The sequence below is a fragment of the Anomaloglossus baeobatrachus genome, unplaced genomic scaffold, assembly GCF_048569485.1.
Source record: "Anomaloglossus baeobatrachus isolate aAnoBae1 unplaced genomic scaffold, aAnoBae1.hap1 Scaffold_300, whole genome shotgun sequence".
NCBI classification, from domain to species: domain Eukaryota; kingdom Metazoa; phylum Chordata; class Amphibia; order Anura; family Aromobatidae; genus Anomaloglossus; species Anomaloglossus baeobatrachus.
The window spans coordinates 123,866-146,047 of record NW_027442431.1 but is presented as its reverse complement, the minus strand read 5'-3'; the positions used below and the strand labels follow the sequence as shown (position 1 = coordinate 146,047).

At 49.5% G+C, this 22,182-nt stretch overlaps 1 pseudogene; it reads right to left on the bottom strand.

Moving 5' to 3' along the window:
• Positions 1 to 19,185: 19,185 nt before the first annotated feature.
• On the bottom strand, positions 19,186 to 19,391 carry LOC142268371 (U2 spliceosomal RNA; annotated as a pseudogene).
• Positions 19,392 to 22,182: the final 2,791 nt, after the last annotated feature.

Here is a 22,182-nt window from a genome sequence, read left to right as displayed (position 1 = left end):
TCACCAATGCCCCTGCATACAGACGTGCATGATGGCCTGTAAACCTGAAGTGCCCATTGTAAGGAAGTGGGTCTATTGTAGTATAGCCCTTAGGCAGGGCAGCCAAAAATTGGGAGGCTCCACGTTGTCCCTGGATAGAGACGTGCATGAGGGCCTCAAAACATTAAGTGTCCAGTGTCAGGAAGTGGGTGTATTATAGTATAGCCCTTAGGCAGGGCAGCCAAAAATTGGGAGGCTCCACGTTGTCCCTGGATAGAGACGTGCATGAGGGCCTGTAAACCTGAAGTGCCCATTGGAAGGAAGTGGGTCTTTTGTAGTATAGCCCTTTGGCAGGGCAGCCAAAAATTGGGAGGCTCCACGTTGTCCCTGGATAGAGACGTGCATGAGGGCCTGTAAACCTGAAGTGCCCATTGGAAGGAAGTGGGTCTTTTGTAGTATAGCCCTTTGGCAGGGCAGCCAAAAATTGGGAGGCTCCACGTTGTCCCTGGATAGAGACATGCATGAGGGCCTCAAAACATTAAGTGTCCATTGTCAGGAAGTGGGTGTATTATAGTATAGCCCTTAGGCAGGGCAGCCAAAAATTGGGAGGCTCCACGTTGTCCCTGGATAGAGACGTGCATGAGGGCCTGTAAACCTGAAGTGCCCATTGGAAGGAAGTGGGTCTTTTGTAGTATAGCCCTTTGGCAGGGCAGCCAAAAATTGGGAGGCTCCACGTTGTCCCTGGATAGAGACGTGCATGAGGGCCTCAAAACATTAAGTGTCCATTGTCAGGAAGTGGGTGTATTATAGTATAGCCCTTTGGCAGGGCAGCCAAAAATTGGGAGGCTCCACGTTGTCCCTGGATAGAGACGTGCATGAGGGCCTCAAAACATTAAGTGTCCATTGTCAGGAAGTGGGTGTATTATAGTATAGCCCTTAGGCAGGGCAGCCAAAAATTGGGAGGCTCCACGTTGTCCCTGGATAGAGACGTGCATGAGGGCCTCAAAACATTAAGTGTCCATTGTCAGGAAGTGGGTCTTTTGTAGTATAGCCCTTTGGCAGGGCAGCCAAAAATTGGGAGGCTCCACGTTGTCCCTGGATAGAGACGTGCATGAGGGCCTCAAAACATTAAGTGTCCATTGTCAGGAAGTGGGTGTATTATAGTATAGCCCTTAGGCAGGGGAGCCAAAAATTGGGAGGCTCCACGTTGTCCCTGGATAGAGACGTGCATGAGGGCCTCAAAACATTAAGTGTCCATTGTCAGGAAGTGGGTCTTTTGTAGTATAGCCCTTTGGCAGGGCAGCCAAAAATTGGGAGGCTCCACGTTGTCCCTGGATAGAGACGTGCATGAGGGCCTCAAAACATTAAGTGTCCATTGTCAGGAAGTGGGTGTATTATAGTATAGCCCTTTGGCAGGGCAGCCAAAAATTGGGAGGCTCCACGTTGTCCCTGCATAGAGACGTGCATGAGGGCCTCAAAACATTGTTCCCATTGCAAAGGAGCGGGTCTCCTGTCGTTGTAATGTCCATTCTGCAAAGAATGGGCGAAAAAATTTACCACTGGGGGTATACCTGAAACAAAGGCCTAACTCTTGTAACGGTCATCATGGTGGCGCATGAGGAGAAGGAGGAGCAGTCCAGCGATTATCCAAAGTCCAGAAGTGTGTACCCATGGGTGACTGGAGGTACATGGCAAATTCCCGTTACAAACTTTAAATTCCGCTCTCATTTGCTGGTGGTGTGGTGAAGTCTGGCCCAATCCAAGCCTTGTTCATCTTGATCAGAGTCAGCCTGTCAGCATTTTCAGTTGACAGGCGGGTGCGTTTATCTGTAATGATTCCACCTGCGGCACTAAAAACACGCTCTGACAAAACGCTAGCGGCAGGGCAGGCCAGGACTTCCAAGGCGTAGAGAGCCAATTCATGCCTTGTGTCCACCTTGGATACCCAATAATTGTAAGGCACAGAGGAATGTCGGAGTACAGTTGTTCGATCTGCAAGGTACTCCTTGAGCATCTGGGCAAACTTAGGATTTCTTGTGGCACTACCCCGCACCTCAGGGGCTATGGTACGTGAGGGGCTGAGAAAACTGTCCCACATCTTAAAGACTGTTCCCCTACCTCTGGCGGATTGGACTTGTGCCTCTCTCGGCTGTACGCCTTGGTTGTCCACTGATTCCTGACCTATGCCGCTAGCGTTTTGTGAGGGGAATGCTTTGCCTACTTCCGTGACTATGGCCTTCCGGAACTGCTGCATTTTGGTTGACCTCTCCGCCTCGGGAATAAGAGACATAAAGTTCTCCTTGTAGCGTGGGTCTAACAGTGTTACCAACCAGTAATGATTGTCGGCCAAGATGTTCTTAACGCGAGGGTCACGAGACAGGCAGCTTACCATAAAGTCAGCCATGTGCGCCAGACTCTTAACAGCCAGGACTTCAGTAGCCTGACCAACACGTTGACTGATCATGCTGTCCTCCTCCTCCTCCTCCTCCTCCTCATCTACCCTGTCCTCTGGCCAGCCACGCTGAACCGAGGATATGACTGGTGTGCATGTCATATCCTCAATTTGGCCGGAGATTTGCTCCATGTCTTCATCCTCCTCCTCGTCATAGTCCTCCACTGCACGTTGTGATGAGACGAGGCTGGGCTGTGTGTTATCACCCACACCCACTACTGTTTCTTGCTGCAACTCATCGCGCTCCGCCTGCAATGCATCATGTTTGGTTTTGAGCAGAGACCGTTTTAGAAGGCAGAGTAGCGGTATGGTGACGCTAATAATGGCGTCATCACCACTCACCATCTTGGTGGAGTCCTCAAAGTTTTGGAGGATGGTACATAGGTCGGACATCCATCTCCACTCCTCAGGTGTTATGTGTGGAGTTTGACCCATTTCCCGACGGCTTAGGTGATGCAGGTACTCAACAACTGCCCTCTTCTGCTCACATATCCTGACCAACATGTGCAGAGTTGAATTCCAACGCGTGGGGACATCACACACCAGTCTGTGAGCCGGAAGATGCAAACTGCGCTGAAAGCCGGCAAGGCCGGCTGAATCAGTAGGTGACTTTCGAAAATGTGCAGACAGGCGGCGAACTTTTACCAGCAGATCAGACAGCTCTGGGTATGACTTTAGAAACCGCTGAACCACGAGGTTGAGCACATGGGCCACGCATGGAACATGTGTCAGCTGGCCTCGCCTCAAAGCCGCCACCAGGTTCCGGCCATTGTCACACACGACCTTTCCTGGCTTTAGGTTCAGAGGTGTGAGCCAGTGATCTGCCTGCTGTTTCAGAGCTGTCCACAGCTCTTCTGCATTGTGGGGTTTGTCACCTATGCAGATTAGCTTCAGCACAGCCTGTTGCCGCTTCGCCGAGGCAGTGCTGCAGTGCTTCCAGCTTGGGACTGGTGTGGAGGGTACAGTGGATGAGGATGCGCAGGAGGAGGAGGAGGCTGAAGAGCATGACATTCCGGAGCTGTAGAGTGTGGGTGAAACACTGACTGAGGTAGGGCCTGCAAACCTTGGTGTGGGAAGGACGTGTTCCGTCCCTCGCTCAGACTGGGTCCCAGCTTCCACAATATTAACCCAGTGTGCCGTCAACGAGATGTAGCGGCCTTGCCCACAAGCACTTGTCCACGTGTCTGTGGTTAGGTGGACTTTGGGTGAAACAGCGTTGTTCAGGGCACGTGTGATATTTTGTGACACGTGGTTATGCAACGCGGGGACGGCACACCGGGAGAAATAGTGGCGGCTGGGGACCGAGTAACGTGGGACAGCTGCCGCCATCAGGTCGCGGAATGCTTCTGTCTCCACCAGCCTAAAAGGCAACATTTCCAGCACAGTCGCGAAATGTTAGCATTTAGAACTGTGGCATGTGGGGTGTTGGCAGTGTATTTGCGCCTGCGTTCAAAGGTTTGCTGAATGGATAACTGAACGCTGCGCTGGGACAAGGACGTGCTTGATGATGGTGTTATTTCTGAGTAGGCAACTGCAGGTGCAGGACCGGAGGAGGCTTGTTCGCAGGCAGCATGGACAGGGGATTGGCTCGCATGCACAACCAGCGAAGACGTAGCAGTGACATTAGCAAGCACTGCTCCTCGACTCTGTTGTACTTCCCACAAAGTCGGGTGCTTGGCTGACATGTGCCTGATCATGCTGGTGGTGGTCAGGCTGCTAGTTTTGGTACCCCTGCTGATGCTGGCACGGCAGGTGTTGCAAATGGCCTTTTTAGAATCATCTGGATCCAACTTAAAAAACTGCCAGACTCGGGAAGACCTAACATTTGTACAGGCACCTTGTGTCGTGTTGTTGTTCCGGGGAACGGTTGCCTGACTTCTGCCTGGAGCCACCACCCTGCTTCTTACTGCCTGTTGGGATGCTACGCCTCCCTCCCCCTGTGCACTGCTGTCCTCGCTCTGCATATCCTCCTGCCAGGTTGGGTCAGTTACTGGATCATCCACCACGTCGTCTTCCTCTTCCGCACCCTGCTCCTCCTCCTGACTTCCTGACAATTGTGTCTCATCATCGTCCACCCCTTGTTGAGACACGTTGCCAACTTCGTGAGAACGTGGCTGCTCAAATATTTGGCCATCTGTACATACGATCTCCTCATGACCCACTTCAACATGAGCTGGCGAGAGGCCAGAATGTGCGAATGGAAACGTGAACAGCTCTTCCGAGTGTCCAAGTGTGGGATCATTAATGTCCGAGGACGTGTACTCAGCCTTGTGGTAGGAAGGAGGATCAGGTTCTGAAATGTGCGGTGCAGTATCACGGCTACTGACACTTGACCGTGTGGAAGACAGAGTGTTTGTGGTGGTGCCAATCTGACTGGAAGCATTATCCGCTATCCAACTAACAACCTGTTGACACTGGTCTTGGTTCAAGAGCGGTGTACTGCTGCGGTCCCCAAGAATTTGGGACAGGACGTGCGAGCGACTAGATGTGGCCCTTTGTTGTGGCAAAATTAGAGCTTGCCCACGACCTCGGCCTCTGCCTGCACCACCATCACGTCCACTTCCTTGTTCCTTGCCAACGCCCTTGCGCATTTTGCAATGCTGTGCTGACGTGTATTCACTAGACTTGGGCGTTATATCAAAGTTTGTGCAAATTGTGCACCTGTACGCTGCCACCGACAGGCACACACGTGCGGTTTTTAAATGCAAGCACGGACGCACTAAGAACCTAACAGGTTTTAGGAGCAAAAATTAATGATGAGAACTCTGACACTATCAGCCACTGCTGACTGACGTGTATTATACACTACACTTGTGCGTTATATAATAGTTTGGTAAAAACGCACACAAGTGCACCTGTACGCTGCCACCGACAGGCACACACGTGCGGTTTTTAAATGCAAGCACGGACGCACTAAGAACCTAACAGGTTTTAGGAGCAAAAATTAATGACGAGAACTCTGACACTATCAGCCACTGCTGACTGACGTGTATTATACACTACACTTGTGCGTTATATAATAGTTTGGTAAAAACGCACACAAGTGCACCTGTACGCTGCCACCGACAGGCACACACGTGCGGTTTTTAAATGCAAGCACGGACGCACTAAGAACCTAACACAGGTTTTAGGAGCAAAAATTAATGACGAGAACTCTGACACTATCAGCCACTGCTGACTGACGTGTATTATACACTACACTTGTGCGTTATATAATAGTTTGGTAAAAACACACACAAGTGCACCTGTACGCTGCCACCGACAGGCACACACGTGCGGTTTTTAAATGCAAGCACGGACGCACTAAGAACCTAACACAGGTTTTAGGAGCAAAAATTAATGACGAGAACTCTGACACTATCAGCCACTGCTGACTGACGTGTATTATACACTACACTTGTGCGTTATATAATAGTTTGGTAAAAACGCACACAAGTGCACCTGTACGCTGCCACCGACAGGCACACACGTGCGGTTTTTAAATGCAAGCACGGACGCACTAAGAACCTAACACAGGTTTTAGGAGCAAAAATTAATGACGAGAACTCTGACACTATCAGCCACTGCTGACTGACGTGTATTATACACTACACTTGTGCGTTATATAATAGTTTGGTAAAAACGCACACAAGTGCACCTGTACGCTGCCACCGACAGGCACACACGTGCGGTTTTTAAATGCAAGCACGGACGCACTAAGAACCTAACAGGTTTTAGGAGCGACAATTGCTGAGAAGTCTGACACTATCAGGACTGTTTTAGACTGTGTACACCAGCCCCAGATATGATGAAGGCTGGTATACGGTCACCACTAGGAATGGCTATATACCCTGCCTGCCTGCCTGCCTGCCTGTATACTGCTACAATAGTCCTGACAAGGACTCTTTTGGTCTCTAGCCTGTATTCCAACCTGGCTATACCCTGCCTGTATACAGCAACAATAGTCCTGAGAAGGACTCTGCTACTGTACTCCGACCTGGCTATACCCTGCCTGCCTGTATACAACTAGAATAGTCCTGAGAAGGACTTTTGGTCACACTGTTTGCAGCCCTGCTACGGAAATAGCTATAAAGGGCCGCAAACCTTTCCCTGAAGCAGCGACCCTTTCCCTGCACTGACTGTCTGGATAGCTGTGCGCCCGCCGGTATAAAGGCTCGGTCACGCTGTGCAGGCCGGCCAATCACTGCAATTCCACAACTAACAGGGCTGGCATTGCAGTGGTCTGCCAGCCAATCCCTGCATGAGGGCTGGCTCTCAAAAGAGCGCCAACATGCAGGGATGAAGACCACGAGTACAGCACGAGTATCGCGAGATTACTCGGTCCCCGTCGAGTAGACCGAGTACAGTGATACTCGTGCGAGTACCGAGTAGTAACAAGCATGCTCGCTCATCACTATTTATTAGTAAAATGGCTTACACTCCCCTTTTTTCCACTTTTTTCTTCACTACTTTTATAAAGAAATTTTTCCTTTCTTTATTCTTAATGCAATTTTATATAGCAACACCACCATTTTTTGCCACGAACATAATTTTTCTTGTCCGTCATCCCGTTCACCCTTACAGGGTTGTGGACAGATGCACTTGTCACTACACTTCTAAGACTCAATACAGGGTCTGGAGCTCAATGCTCCCTTTTTGTTTTTTTTTTCTTCTTTTTTTTCTTTTTTTCATTTTGTCCTTCTTCTTCTTCTTTTTCTGATTTTTGTCTCAAAAAGCTGATGAAATTTGAAACACTATACCCCAGTGATTTTATAAATGTTTCTCAATATATCACTTGAGAACTTTTATGGCCGGTATTGTAACAGTTGACCATCCCGGCAGTATTTGAAATACAGCAGTCAGTCCTCTGACGTAGCTCCATATGTGTATATATAGAGGTTCTTCCTCCTTTGATTGCATACTGTTCTTTTTTTGCCCTGATGAAGGAGACAGTGATCTCTGAAACACATTGACCGGAAAAAAGAATAAAGAGATGAAATAATTAACATCAGTTTCCTTTGGTGACAGCGCGGCACGCACCCGATTTTCCTCCTATACGTTATTGCTCTTCTACTAGGGGCTGCGGCTGTTAGGTTCTTAGTGCGTCCGTGCGTGCATTTAAAAACCGCACGTGTGTGCCTGTCGGTGGCAGCGTACAGGTGCACCTGTGTGCGTTTTTACCAAACTCTTATATAAAGCACAAGTGTAGTGTATAATACACGTCAGTCAGCAGTGGCTGATAGTGTCAGAGTTCTCGTCATTAATTTTTGCTCCTAAAACCTGTGTTAGGTTCTTAGTGCGTCCGTGCTTGCATTTAAAAACCGCACGTGTGTGCCTGTCGGTGGCAGCGTACAGGTGCACTTGTGTGCGTTTTTACCAAACTATTATATAACGCACAAGTGTAGTGTATAATACACGTCAGTCAGCAGTGGCTGATAGTGTCAGAGTTCTCGTCATTAATTTTTGCTCCTAAAACCTGTGTTAGGTTCTTAGTGCGTCCGTGCTTGCATTTAAAAACCGCACGTGTGTGCCTGTCGGTGGCAGCGTACAGGTGCACTTGTGTGCGTTTTTACCAAACTATTATATAACGCACAAGTGTAGTGTATAATACACGTCAGTCAGCAGTGGCTGATAGTGTCAGAGTTCTCGTCATTAATTTTTGCTCCTAAAACCTGTGTTAGGTTCTTAGTGCGTCCGTGCTTGCATTTAAAAACCGCACGTGTGTGCCTGTCGGTGGCAGCGTACAGGTGCACTTGTGTGCGTTTTTACCAAACTATTATATAACGCACAAGTGTAGTGTATAATACACGTCAGTCAGCAGTGGCTGATAGTGTCAGAGTTCTCGTCATTAATTTTTGCTCCTAAAACCTGTGTTAGGTTCTTAGTGCGTCCGTGCTTGCATTTAAAAACCGCACGTGTGTGCCTGTCGGTGGCAGCGTACAGGTGCACTTGTGTGCGTTTTTACCAAACTATTATATAACGCACAAGTGTAGTGTATAATACACGTCAGTCAGCAGTGGCTGATAGTGTCAGAGTTCTCGTCATTAATTTTTGCTCCTAAAACCTGTGTTAGGTTCTTAGTGCGTCCGTGCTTGCATTTAAAAACCGCACGTGTGTGCCTGTCGGTGGCAGCGTACAGGTGCACTTGTGTGCGTTTTTACCAAACTATTATATAACGCACAAGTGTAGTGTATAATACACGTCAGTCAGCAGTGGCTGATAGTGTCAGAGTTCTCGTCATTAATTTTTGCTCCTAAAACCTGTGTTAGGTTCTTAGTGCGTCCGTGCTTGCATTTAAAAACCGCACGTGTGTGCCTGTCGGTGGCAGCGTACAGGTGCACTTGTGTGCGTTTTTACCAAACTATTATATAACGCACAAGTGTAGTGTATAATACACGTCAGTCAGCAGTGGCTGATAGTGTCAGAGTTCTCATCATTAATTTTTGCTCCTAAAACCTGTTAGGTTCTTAGTGCGTCCGTGCTTGCATTTAAAAACCGCACGTGTGTGCCTGTCGGTGGCAGCGTACAGGTGCACAATTTGCACAAACTTTGATATAACGCCCAAGTCTAGTGAATACACATCAGCACAGCATTGCAAAATGCGCAAGGGCGTTGGCAAGGAACAAGGAAGTGGACGTGATGGTGGTGCAGGCAGAGGCCGAGGTCGTGGGCAAGCTCTAATTTTGCCACAACAAAGGGCCACATCTAGTCGCTCGCACGTCCTGTCCCAAATTCTTGGGGACCGCAGCAGTACACCGCTCTTGAACCAAGACCAGTGTCAACAGGTTGTTAGTTGGATAGCGGATAATGCTTCCAGTCAGATTGGCACCACCACAAACACTCTGTCTTCCACACGGTCAAGTGTCAGTAGCCGTGATACTGCACCGCACATTTCAGAACCTGATCCTCCTTCCTACCACAAGGCTGAGTACACGTCCTCGGACATTAATGATCCCACACTTGGACACTCGGAAGAGCTGTTCACGTTTCCATTCGCACATTCTGGCCTCTCGCCAGCTCATGTTGAAGTGGGTCATGAGGAGATCGTATGTACAGATGGCCAAATATTTGAGCAGCCACGTTCTCACGAAGTTGGCAACGTGTCTCAACAAGGGGTGGACGATGATGAGACACAATTGTCAGGAAGTCAGGAGGAGGAGCAGGGTGCGGAAGAGGAAGACGACGTGGTGGATGATCCAGTAACTGACCCAACCTGGCAGGAGGATATGCAGAGCGAGGACAGCAGTGCACACGGGGAGGGAGGCGTAGCATCCCAACAGGCAGTAAGAAGCAGGGTGGTGGCTCCAGGCAGAAGTCAGGCAACCGTTCCCCGGAACAACAACACGACACAAGGTGCCTGTACAAATGTTAGGTCTTCCCGAGTCTGGCAGTTTTTTAAGTTGGATCCAGATGATTCTAAAAAGGTCATTTGCAACACCTGCCATGCCAGCATCAGCAGGGGTACCAAAACTAGCAGCCTGACCACCACCAGCATGATCAGGCACATGTCAGCCAAGCACCCGACTTTGTGGGAAGTACAACAGAGTCGAGGAGCAGTGCTTGCTAATGTCACTGCTACGTCTTCGCTGGTTGTGCATGCGAGCCAATCCCCTGTCCATGCTGCCTGCGAACAAGCCTCCTCCGGTCCTGCACCTGCAGTTGCCTACTCAGAAATAACACCATCATCAAGCACGTCCTTGTCCCAGTGCAGCGTTCAGTTATCCATTCAGCAAACCTTTGAACGCAGGCGCAAATACACTGCCAACACCCCACATGCCACAGTTCTAAATGCTAACATTTCGCGACTGCTTGCGCTGGAAATGTTGCCTTTTAGGCTGGTGGAGACAGAAGCATTCCGCGACCTGATGGCGGCAGCTGTCCCACGTTACTCGGTCCCCAGCCGCCACTATTTCTCCCGGTGTGCCGTCCCCGCGTTGCATAACCACGTGTCACAAAACATCACACGTGCCCTGAACAACGCTGTTTCACCCAAAGTCCACCTAACCACAGACACGTGGACAAGTGCTTGTGGGCAAGGCCGCTACATCTCGTTGACGGCACACTGGGTTAATATTGTGGAAGCTGGGACCCAGTCTGAGCGAGGGATGGAACACGTCCTTCCCACACCAAGGTTTGCAGGCCCTACCTCAGTCAGTGTTTCACCCACACTCTACAGCTCCGGAATGTCATGCTCTTCAGCCTCCTCCTCCTCCTGCGCATCCTCATCCACTGTACCCTCCACACCAGTCCCAAGCTGGAAGCACTGCAGCACTGCCTCGGCGAAGCGGCAACAGGCTGTGCTGAAGCTAATCTGCATAGGTGACAAACCCCACAATGCAGAAGAGCTGTGGACAGCTCTGAAACAGCAGGCAGATCACTGGCTCACACCTCTGAACCTAAAGCCAGGAAAGGTCGTGTGTGACAATGGCCGGAACCTGGTGGCGGCTTTGAGGCGAGGCCAGCTGACACATGTTCCATGCGTGGCCCATGTGCTCAACCTCGTGGTTCAGCGGTTTCTAAAGTCATACCCAGAGCTGTCTGATCTGCTGGTAAAAGTTCGCCGCCTGTCTGCACATTTTCGAAAGTCACCTACTGCTTCAGCCGGCCTTGCCGGCTTTCAGCGCAGTTTGCATCTTCCGGCTCACAGACTGGTGTGTGATGTCCCCACGCGTTGGAATTCAACTCTGCACATGTTGGTCAGGATATGTGAGCAGAAGAGGGCAGTTGTTGAGTACCTGCATCACCTAAGCCGTCGGGAAATGGGTCAAACTCCACACATAACACCTGAGGAGTGGAGATGGATGTCCGACCTATGTACCATCCTCCAAAACTTTGAGGACTCCACCAAGATGGTGAGTGGTGATGACGCCATTATTAGCGTCACCATACCGCTACTCTGCCTTCTAAAACGGTCTCTGCTCAAAACCAAACATGATGCATTGCAGGCGGAGCGCGATGAGTTGCAGCAAGAAACAGTAGTGGGTGTGGGTGATAACACACAGCCCAGCCTCGTCTCATCACAACGTGCAGTGGAGGACTATGACGAGGAGGAGGATGAAGACATGGAGCAAATCTCCGGCCAAATTGAGGATATGACATGCACACCAGTCATATCCTCGGTTCAGCGTGGCTGGCCAGAGGACAGGGTAGATGAGGAGGAGGAGGAGGAGGAGGAGGACAGCATGTTCAGTCAACGTGTTGGTCAGGCTACTGAAGTCCTGGCTGTTAAGAGTCTGGCGCACATGGCTGACTTTATGGTAAGCTGCCTGTCTCGTGACCCTCGCGTTAAGAACATCTTGGCCGACAATCATTACTGGTTGGTAACACTGTTAGACCCACGCTACAAGGAGAACTTTATGTCTCTTATTCCCGAGGCGGAGAGGTCAACCAAAATGCAGCAGTTCCGGAAGGCCATAGTCACGGAAGTAGGCAAAGCATTCCCCTCACAAAACGCTAGCGGCATAGGTCAGGAATCAGTGGACAACCAAGGCGTACAGCCGAGAGAGGCACAAGTCCAATCCGCCAGAGGTAGGGGAACAGTCTTTAAGATGTGGGACAGTTTTCTCAGCCCCTCACGTACCACAGCCCCTGAGGTGCGGGGTAGTGCCACAAGAAATCCTAAGTTTGCCCAGATGCTCAAGGAGTACCTTGCAGATCGAACAACTGTACTCCGACATTCCTCTGTGCCTTACAATTATTGGGTATCCAAGGTGGACACGTGGCATGAATTGGCTCTCTACGCCTTGGAAGTCCTGGCCTGCCCTGCCGCTAGCGTTTTGTCAGAGCGTGTTTTTAGTGCCGCAGGTGGAATCATTACAGATAAACGCACCCGCCTGTCAACTGAAAATGCTGACAGGCTGACTCTGATCAAGATGAACAAGGGTTGGATTGGGCCAGACTTCACCACACCACCAGCAAATGAGAGCGGAATTTAAAGTTTGTAACGGGAATTTGCCATGTACCTCCAGTCACCCATGGGTACACACTTCTGGACTTTGGATAATCGCTGGACTGCTCCTCCTTCTCCTCATGCGCCACCATGATGACCGTTACAAGAGTTAGGCCTTTGTTTCAGGTATACCCCCAGTGGTAAATTTTTTCGCCCATTCTTTGCAGAATGGACATTACAACGACAGGAGACCCGCTCCTTTGCAATGGGAACAATGTTTTGAGGCCCTCATGCACGTCTCTATGCAGGGACAACGTGGAGCCTCCCAATTTTTGGCTGCCCTGCCAAAGGGCTATACTATAATACACCCACTTCCTGACAATGGACACTTAATGTTTTGAGGCCCTCATGCACATCTCTATCCAGGGACAACGTGGAGCCTCCCAATTTTTGGCTGCCCTGCCAAAGGGCTATACTACAAAAGACCCACTTCCTGACAATGGACACTTAATGTTTTGAGGCCCTCATGCACGTCTCTATCCAGGGACAACGTGGAGCCTCCCAATTTTTGGCTGCCCTGCCTAAGGGCTATACTATAATACACCCACTTCCTGACAATGGACACTTAATGTTTTGAGGCCCTCATGCACGTCTCTATCCAGGGACAACGTGGAGCCTCCCAATTTTTGGCTGCCCTGCCAAAGGGCTATACTATAATACACCCACTTCCTGACAATGGACACTTAATGTTTTGAGGCCCTCATGCACGTCTCTATCCAGGGACAACGTGGAGCCTCCCAATTTTTGGCTGCCCTGCCAAAGGGCTATACTACAAAAGACCCACTTCCTTCCAATGGGCACTTCAGGTTTACAGGCCCTCATGCACGTCTCTATCCAGGGACAACGTGGAGCCTCCCAATTTTTGGCTGCCCTGCCTAAGGGCTATACTATAATACACCCACTTCCTGACAATGGACACTTAATGTTTTGAGGCCCTCATGCATGTCTCTATCCAGGGACAACGTGGAGCCTCCCAATTTTTGGCTGCCCTGCCAAAGGGCTATACTACAAAAGACCCACTTCCTTCCAATGGGCACTTCAGGTTTACAGGCCCTCATGCACGTCTCTATCCAGGGACAACGTGGAGCCTCCCAATTTTTGGCTGCCCTGCCAAAGGGCTATACTACAAAAGACCCACTTCCTTCCAATGGGCACTTCAGGTTTACAGGCCCTCATGCACGTCTCTATCCAGGGACAACGTGGAGCCTCCCAATTTTTGGCTGCCCTGCCTAAGGGCTATACTATAATACACCCACTTCCTGACACTGGACACTTAATGTTTTGAGGCCCTCATGCACGTCTCTATCCAGGGACAACGTGGAGCCTCCCAATTTTTGGCTGCCCTGCCTAAGGGCTATACTACAATAGACCCACTTCCTTACAATGGGCACTTCAGGTTTACAGGCCATCATGCACGTCTGTATGCAGGGGCATTGGTGAACCTCACAATTTTGGACTGCCCTGGCAAAGGAAAATACTACAAAGACTCAGTTCCTCAAAATGGGCACATTAGACTCAGAGGCCTTTATGTACGTCTCTTCTCAGGGACATCGGAGTGCCACACAATGTTTTACGTAAAATCTTTCATGTATTGATCTCAAAAAGTAACATACATTAGCTCTATCTCACTATTGGGTATGTGCCCTTAACATTTCCGCTATGAAAAATCATTTTGGTGTCATTTTGGAAGGTTTTCTGGTGAGTCCGTAAAAATGGCGTAAAACGCGGACAAAATTATTCAAAGCTGTGACTTTTGAGTGATAAATGCTTCAAGGGGTCTTCCCCATGCTGTTGCCATGTCATTTGAGCACTCTTCGGAGACTTTTGTGCCATTTTTAGGGTTTCTACATGCTGCCAGTGGTCATTTCACAAAAATACTCGGGTCTCCCATAGGATAACATTGGGCTCGGTGCTCGGGCCGAGTACACGAGTATCTTGGGAGGCTCGGCCCGAGCTTCGAGCACCCGAGCTTTTTAGTACTCGCTCATCACTACTAATAAACCTAAAAAATAAAAATAAATTGAATAAAAATCATGAATGTTGTGTTATAACAGGAAATTCGGTGTAAGAATGAATATCCGGGATGAGAGTTCAGCGAATGAGTTATAGAAATTGTTACAAAAAGGAGTGTGTACGGTTTATGCGTAAATTTTCAGAATGCGTACATGAAAATTATATGTATGTGAGAATGTCCCCCATGCTTTGTAAAAAGTTATTTATGAAAATGTAAATAAAATATATAAAAATGCCTAATTATTTATAATTTATGAGAAAGATATATATGTATGGAAGAATGTTATAAGGTGTCCAAGAACCATAAAGAAAAAGGGTGCATATATAATGTTAGAGGTCTAGAGTTCCACCAGGCTATATCACCCCTAAAGAAATAGAAAGAAGACCTTACTACCTGTGTACCCCAAAAAAAGCTATATTTCTTAGCCAGGATTATGGTGGAGATATGCACAAGTGAAATAAGAATATAAAGTAATACAATAAGATTATAAAACCAATATGTGTGCATTCATGCACCACCCGGTACGCTACCCTTGCCAAATTGCTCACTCTAGATCCCCACACGATCCATGAAGCCGTTCCCCCGGTCACACCGCCTGCTGCCGGTTCCCACTCATCCCTGGGGGAGTTAGGCGAGTGGTATCGAGAGCTACATGTCGGCACTGATGATACCCCCATACACCACAAGGAAGGGGTATACCGGGTGGTACAGGAGTATGAGCGGGTTTTTAGCAAGCACCCTCTAGATTTTGGGCAGATTAAAGGGGTTCAACACCACATCCCTACCGGTACACACTCCCCTATTAAAGAGAGATACAGGCCTATTCCCCCTGCGCACTACCAATGCGCCAAAGACATATTGAGGAACATGAAGGAGGCAGGGGTTATTAGGGACAGCTGTAGTCCCTGGGCCGCTCCGTTGGTGCTGGTTAAGAAGAAGGATGGCACCATGCGGATGTGTGTGGATTACCGGAAGATTAACCAGATAACGCATAAGGATGCTTACCCTCTGCCCCGCATCAAAGAGTCCCTGGCCTCGCTGAGAACCGCTAACTACTTCTCCACCCTTGACCTCACCAGCGGGTACTGGCAGGTGGCCGTGGCACCGGAAGACCGAGAGAAGACTGCCTATGGGACCGTTTTGCTGTACTTGGATGATGTGATTGTGTACTCACAGACGTATGAAGCCCACCTGGAGCACCTAGCCGAGGTGTTCGCGTCCCTTGCCAAGTATGGGATGAAGTTGAAGCCCTCAAAGTGTCATCTGCTGAAACCCAGAGTGCAGTACCTAGGACATGTGGTTGGTGCGGAAGGTGTCGCCCCCAACCCCGAGAAGATCACCGCCATCCAAGACTGGCCGAGACCGACCACAGTGAGGGAAGTGAGGCAGTTTCTGGGCCTGGTGGGATATTACCGTCGCTTCATTAAGGGGTACACAAAGATGGCTGCCCCCATGCAAGACCTCCTCGTAGGACAGACCAAGGGTGGTAGATCCCTAGTAGCCCCATTGGTGTGGGAAGAAAAGCATGAGGAATCCTTCCGCCAGCTGAGAACAGCCCTGACCGGAGAGGAAATCCTAGCGTACCCTGACTACAGCCGCCCATTCATCCTCTACACCGACGCCAGCAATGTGGGCTTGGGGGCTGTTCTATCCCAGGTCCAAGACAGAAGGGAAAAGGTAATAGCTTATGCTAGCCGAAAACTCCGACCGACTGAGAGGAACCCTGAGAACTACATCTCCTTCAAGCTTGAGCTCTTGGCACTGGTGTGGGCTATCACCGAGCGGTTCCGCCATTACCTGGCAGCAGCCAAGTTCACCGCGTACACAGACAATAACCTGCTGACCCATCTAGATATGGCCAAGCTGGGCGCGTTGGAGCAGCGGTGGGTGACCAGGTTAGCCAACTACGATTTCACCATCAAGTACCGGGCCGGCCGTACCAACGTCAATGCCAATGCACTCTCCCGGATGCCCCACCTGTCGGAAGAGGGGCCAGAGGATGATGACCTCGAAGAGATCGAGTTGCCTGCATTTCACCGGCCATTCACTGAGAAGGTGCACGTCTACCAACAACGGGTGAACCTGGATCCGCTGCCCCGACAGGACTGGCAGGAAGCTCAGGACCAGGCACCTGCTGTCCGCCTGGTCAAGACTCTAGTGGAACAGGGTTCTGCTGGGATAGACCCTGCTGCCCCTGCCGAAGCCCAACATCTGTGGCAAGAACGGACCCGGCTATACCTACACCAGGGGAAGTTGTATCGCGAGCTGATTAATCCAAAGACTCACGAGAAGATCCGCCAGCTGGTGATTCCCCAGGCTAACGTGCCCACCGTCCTGCAAGCATACCATGATGGTGCAGTGCACTTCGGGTGGAAGAAGCTAGAGATGTTGTTAAGAGAGCGGTTCTATTGGAGTGGAATGCGGGAATCTGTGGAGGCCTGGTGCCGAGAATGTGGCCCTTGCGCATTGAGAAGGAAGGACGAGGCCAGCCAGAAGGCACCCCTACACCCGATCATTACACACCAACCGCTGGAGCTGGTTGCCCTTGACCATGTAAAGCTCACCCCCAGCCGAAGTGGGTACACCTACGCTCTGACCATCGTAGACCACTACTCGAGGTTCCTGGTGGTTGTCCCAGTTAAGGACTTAACCGGCCGCACCGCTGCTAAGGCTTTCCAGGCTTATTTCTGTTGACCGCATTGGTACCCGGAGAGGGTGCTTACCGACCAGGAGAGGCTGATTTGGGAGGATGGGCCTGGAGGAAAGGGATGGCCTAGGCCCGCCACTACCGTAACCGGTGGCGATCCTCCGGGGGTTCAGGGGTCCCCTTGGACGTGGGCCCCCTGAAAGAGACAGAACCCGCTCGGGCAACTTGGTGCTGGACTGGGGTCAAGGGGTGCTGCCCGCTTCTTAGGGGCAGCATCAGGGCCAGGTTGTTTGGGTGGGAGAAGAGCGGAAGCTGTACCGTTGTAAAATGTTTATGATGCTTTTACATGTTTTACCGTTTTATTCTTTTTCAGTTGTGAAAATAAAACCGGTGATGGACGGGCAGCCCGCGGACGGTCTGCATTTTGCTATAGGGGAATGTGGCGCCCTGGACAAGCCAGGTCGTCACAGGTACTACACCAACACACTCTACACTCCGGCTAGGCACACCGAAGCTAAACACAAATCCTAGTTGCCTTCCTCCAGGGGCTGATGTCCACACCAGGGGGTGGGCCAGGCGGTTGATCCCACCCACCGAGGAGTTCACAGTCCTGGAGGCGGGAAAAGGAGTCAGATTAGAGATCAGTTTTGGAGTTAGAGAAGTGAAGAGGAGAGGAGACTGACCGTGTCCGGGTGTGTGGCCCGGGCACTCAGCAAGGTTGGCAGACGGTGGTGACCTTCTGCAGGAGAGGCTGATTGGAGTGAACCGTACGGACCGGGGATGGGCGGTGGCCCGCCGGTACCAGATCGGGGAGTGAAGAGAAGCCAGCACCATCCGGCAGGGCCTACGGACCCCGACCAGGCTAGGAGTCGCCGTAAAACCGGTCAAATCCGTTAGCGACAGGAACCTCCAGGGTTTCCCAGCAGTCAAGACCCGATTGAAGGCAACAGCTCACACCGTAGAGGGAAGCACAGTCACCGCCAAGGCTACAGTTCCCAGGGCCAGAGCCTGCGGGCAAAAGGGGCTCCCTCAGCATCCATCCAAGCTGGGGAGCGGGTTACCGGTGGGAAGCCCGCTAGATTTTGGGGGAATAAAAGGGGTCCAACACCACATCCCCACAGGTGCACACCCACCCATCAAAGAGAGCTATAAGCCAATACCACCTTCACATTGCCAGTGTACCAAGGACATGTTGAGCAACATGAAGGCGGCTGGGGTTATCCGTGACAGTTGTAGCCTTTGGGCAGCTCTGTTGATCCTGTTAAAAAAGAAGGACGGCACCACTCCCCGTATTGAGGAATTGCTAGCTGCATTGAGAACTGCAAATTATTTTTCTACCCTTGATCTCACTAGTCACTATTGGCAAGTGTCCGTTGCTGAGGCAGACCGGGAGAAGACCGCCTTCGCCACCCCTATGGGTCTCTGCGAGTTCAAAAGCATGCCCTTCGAGCTGTGCAATGCGCCAGGAACCTTCCAGAGGCTGATGGAATGCTGCTTGGGACAAGATTTTAGGGTGTATAAAAAGGGAGATTAGATCCCGTGATCCCAACGTATTGTTACACCTCTATAAATCACTTGTAAGGCTACATCTGGAATATGGGAACCAGTTTTGGGCTCCACATTTTAAAAAGGACATTCAGAAGTTAGAGTCATTTCAAAGGTGGGCAACTAGACTACTACAAGGAATGGAAGGCCTCCCATATGATGACAAGTTGAAAAAGTTATTAAGTGATTATTGGCTGCAATGGGGCTTTCTGGCTGGTGCCAGCCTCTCTTCTTAGCACACAGGAACCACAATCCCTACACCATGCTTCAATGGATTCTCTCATCCCAGCCCAGTAAAACTACATATTTTACACAGTCATAAGCAGCCAAAAGGGATCTATTCTATTCAATTGCAAATGATCTAGATAAGACTGAGAATAAGATACTGCACGGGACATAGCAGAGTTGGTCAAGTTGAGTGGAGATGAGTTTGCTATTTGGCACAGCTTTTTGCATCAATAAAGCAAGTAAAAGGTGTGAAAGATAAAAAAAAGGGTGAAAGTGTGAAAAGTGAATTGGCCAAATTGAGGTGCATATAAAGTTTTTGCTTTCTTTCAATTCACTAATGGGGCTCATTTGAATCAGGTGAATTGAGTTCTGCTTTTGGAAACTGGGTTAAGAAGGGGTGCACCGGTCCTGGAGGTACTGCAATACCAGGTCAATGCGTGGAGTGGACAGAGCAAGATTTTTTCCATCTCCTTGTTCTAAAAATCCATTTAATATATGGTCCCCAGAGAGGGGACGTATCAGATATTAAACTGATAAGAACAGATTTAATTTTTTTTTTTTCTGTTTATCAGTAGGACTTCAAAATAACAAAGGTGATCGCCTCCCGTTGCCTGGGAACCGTCCAGGCACAAGAGGGCTATGTGTCACCAGAAGGCGCACACACTTCCTCAAGGCCGGCAGACGTGCAATCCCAGGCACCTTCCAGTACCGACCAAGGTAGCGTCCTCCGAAACTACACTTGATCTTAGCCAAAAGGCCGAGAAGCTATAACCCGAATTGGTTACGGCCTTGAGTGGCACCCTGGCCTATACCGGACACATCTTAGGGAGAGGGAGACAAACCCACGCCTACAGAAGACATTTTGTCACCCAAGCCAACCCTTGAAAAGGCTGTTTTGCAGAGCAAAAACAAGAAGAATGGTGCTTTTTGCAGCCGCCGCCCACTGCAATGAATCTGAATAACTCCTCCTTTTGGACACAAGCACCTCCCCTCCCCCTTGCAGTCTTTCCAATTCATGATACAAAAAGACGGACGGACAGGACAGGACAGGACAGGCTGCCTGACTTTCCGTCACTGCCACCCTTTGCCATCCTTGTCCGTAGAAAGCCCTTTCATCATCCCCAAACCCTAATCTTTTCCCTTCCCTTCCCAGATGCGTCTCACTCCCTTTCATTAGGAAGTGAGCGCAGCCTTTTCTCCGTTCTGCACATGCGCGACGTTAAACACAAATGCGCAGGCGTGCGTTCCATTACCCTCACTGCATTCCACTCCCATACAGGAAGTGGGCGCAGCTATTACTACGGTCGCACATAAAAGAACCCACGGCCACCACTGCACATAGCTGACTCCACCACAGGACACCCACTTCTACACCAACGCAGGTAAGACAGGATCGGCACCTCTATGCTCCCGTTACAATCAGGCTCAGTCACCATGTGATAACGCTCTCAACTCTTTAGTTGCAGGCTCCCCTTGCTTCACCTCCACTGGCTGTGCTGCCATTTCCTCTCCCACCTGGAAGGTATACTTTATTCCACTATTTTCCTGTTTCTCTCTTCCCCCTTTTCCCATAACCTACTTTTATCTGCATTTGTGGGGTATCTATATGCTATTTACATCATAGTTTTATTCATTAATATGGAAGGGAAGAGTGCCCATGAGAGTGTTGAACTGCGGAGAGCAAGAAATTAAGCTGCTCCGATTTGCCACCATTGATAAGCTGTTCTCAGTAGATACACATGCTATCCAAACAGCAGCATCCACCATTGCTTCAGCCCACCCATTCAGTGACAGCTCACCAAGTCAGCCATAGGAGTGGTGTAAGGAATTACACGTAGGCACTGACTCCACACCTTCACATCACAAGAAGGGGGTCTACAGGCTAGTGCAAGAATACGAGCAAGTCTTCAGCAAACATCCGCTAGACTTTTGAAGAATAAAAGGGGTCAAACACTACATCCCCACAAGTGCACACCCACCCATCAAAGAGAGATATAAGCCAAAACTACCTGCACATTACCAGTGTACCAAGGACATGTTGAGCAACATGAAGGAGGCTGGGGTTATCCGTGACAGTTGTAGCCTCTGGGCAGCTCCGTTGGTCCTGTTAAAGAAGAAGGACAGCACCACTCCCCTGTATTGAGGAATAGCTAGCTGCATTGAGAACTGCAAATTATTTTTCTACCCTTGATCTCACTAGTCGCTATTGGCAAGTGTCCGTTGCTGAGGCAGACCGGGAGAAGACCGCCTTTGCCACCCCGATGGGTCTCTGCGAGTTCAAAAGCATGCCCTTCGAGCTGTGCAATTTGCCAGGAACCTTCCAGAGGCTGATGGAATGCTGCTTGGGACACCGAAACTTTGAAACGGTACTGCTATACCTTTATGATGTTATTGTTTATTCTAAAGCAAACAAGATTTTAGGGTGTATAAAAAGGGAGATTAGATCCGGTAATCCCAACGTATTGTTACCCCTCTATAAATCACTTGTAAGGCCACATCTGGAATATGGGGTAAAGTCCTGAGCAGGTTGATAACCATTGGTTTGAGCATGGTAGGGTGTAGTGCGCATCTTCCTGCATCGGTAAAAGCTGCAGAAGTCCTTGAAGATTTCCGCTTCAAAGGCTGTGCCTTGATCTGTGAGGACTCTCTCTGAGTAGCCATGAGGTCTGCATAAGTGTGCTTGGAAGACCTTCGCTGCAGTATGGGCCATTAGATCTTTGACTTGTACCACAACCATAAATCTCGAGTAGTTGTCTACCATCGTAAGTGCATACGTGAGCTCGCCTCGATATTCTGCAACAAAACTCCCTTTTTCGATTTCAGTTTCAGCAAACACTCCTCTTCCTGTAGAAAATATTTATCATTACCTAAGACAGTCATTCTAATGCATGACAATATTAAGGCAATTTAGTTAAAACTTGTTTTAACTCACCTTTAAGGGGATTGATGTATTTCATGGTCAATCCAGGTTTGTCAGTGATGGCACTGACATAATGTATGGCGTCTTTTTCGGGCGTTATCCTTTGCCTTTTCATTGTGAAAATCCAGTTGCCTATATCAAAGCAAATTCTACTACTTGTAAAGTATGCAGAAAATGAAATGTAGAACATATAACATCAACTGCTTAGGAACGCATCATAGGTTAGTACTTAAAAGGATATTGTCATGTTCTAGTCATAATGCAAGCTGGACATTTTTCATGTTACCCTGTAATCGCCGGCCTGTTCTAATGCTCACAAGCCAAGATATAGGCTCAGCTGCTAAGGCTTCCCTCTGCCTTCTGAATGAAACTTGAATATGTCTGGCTCACTGTGTATATAGCAGGTGCTCAGAAAAAATAAGAGTCAATTCAATAGAAATAGCTCTGGCACACTATAGTGATCAATAAC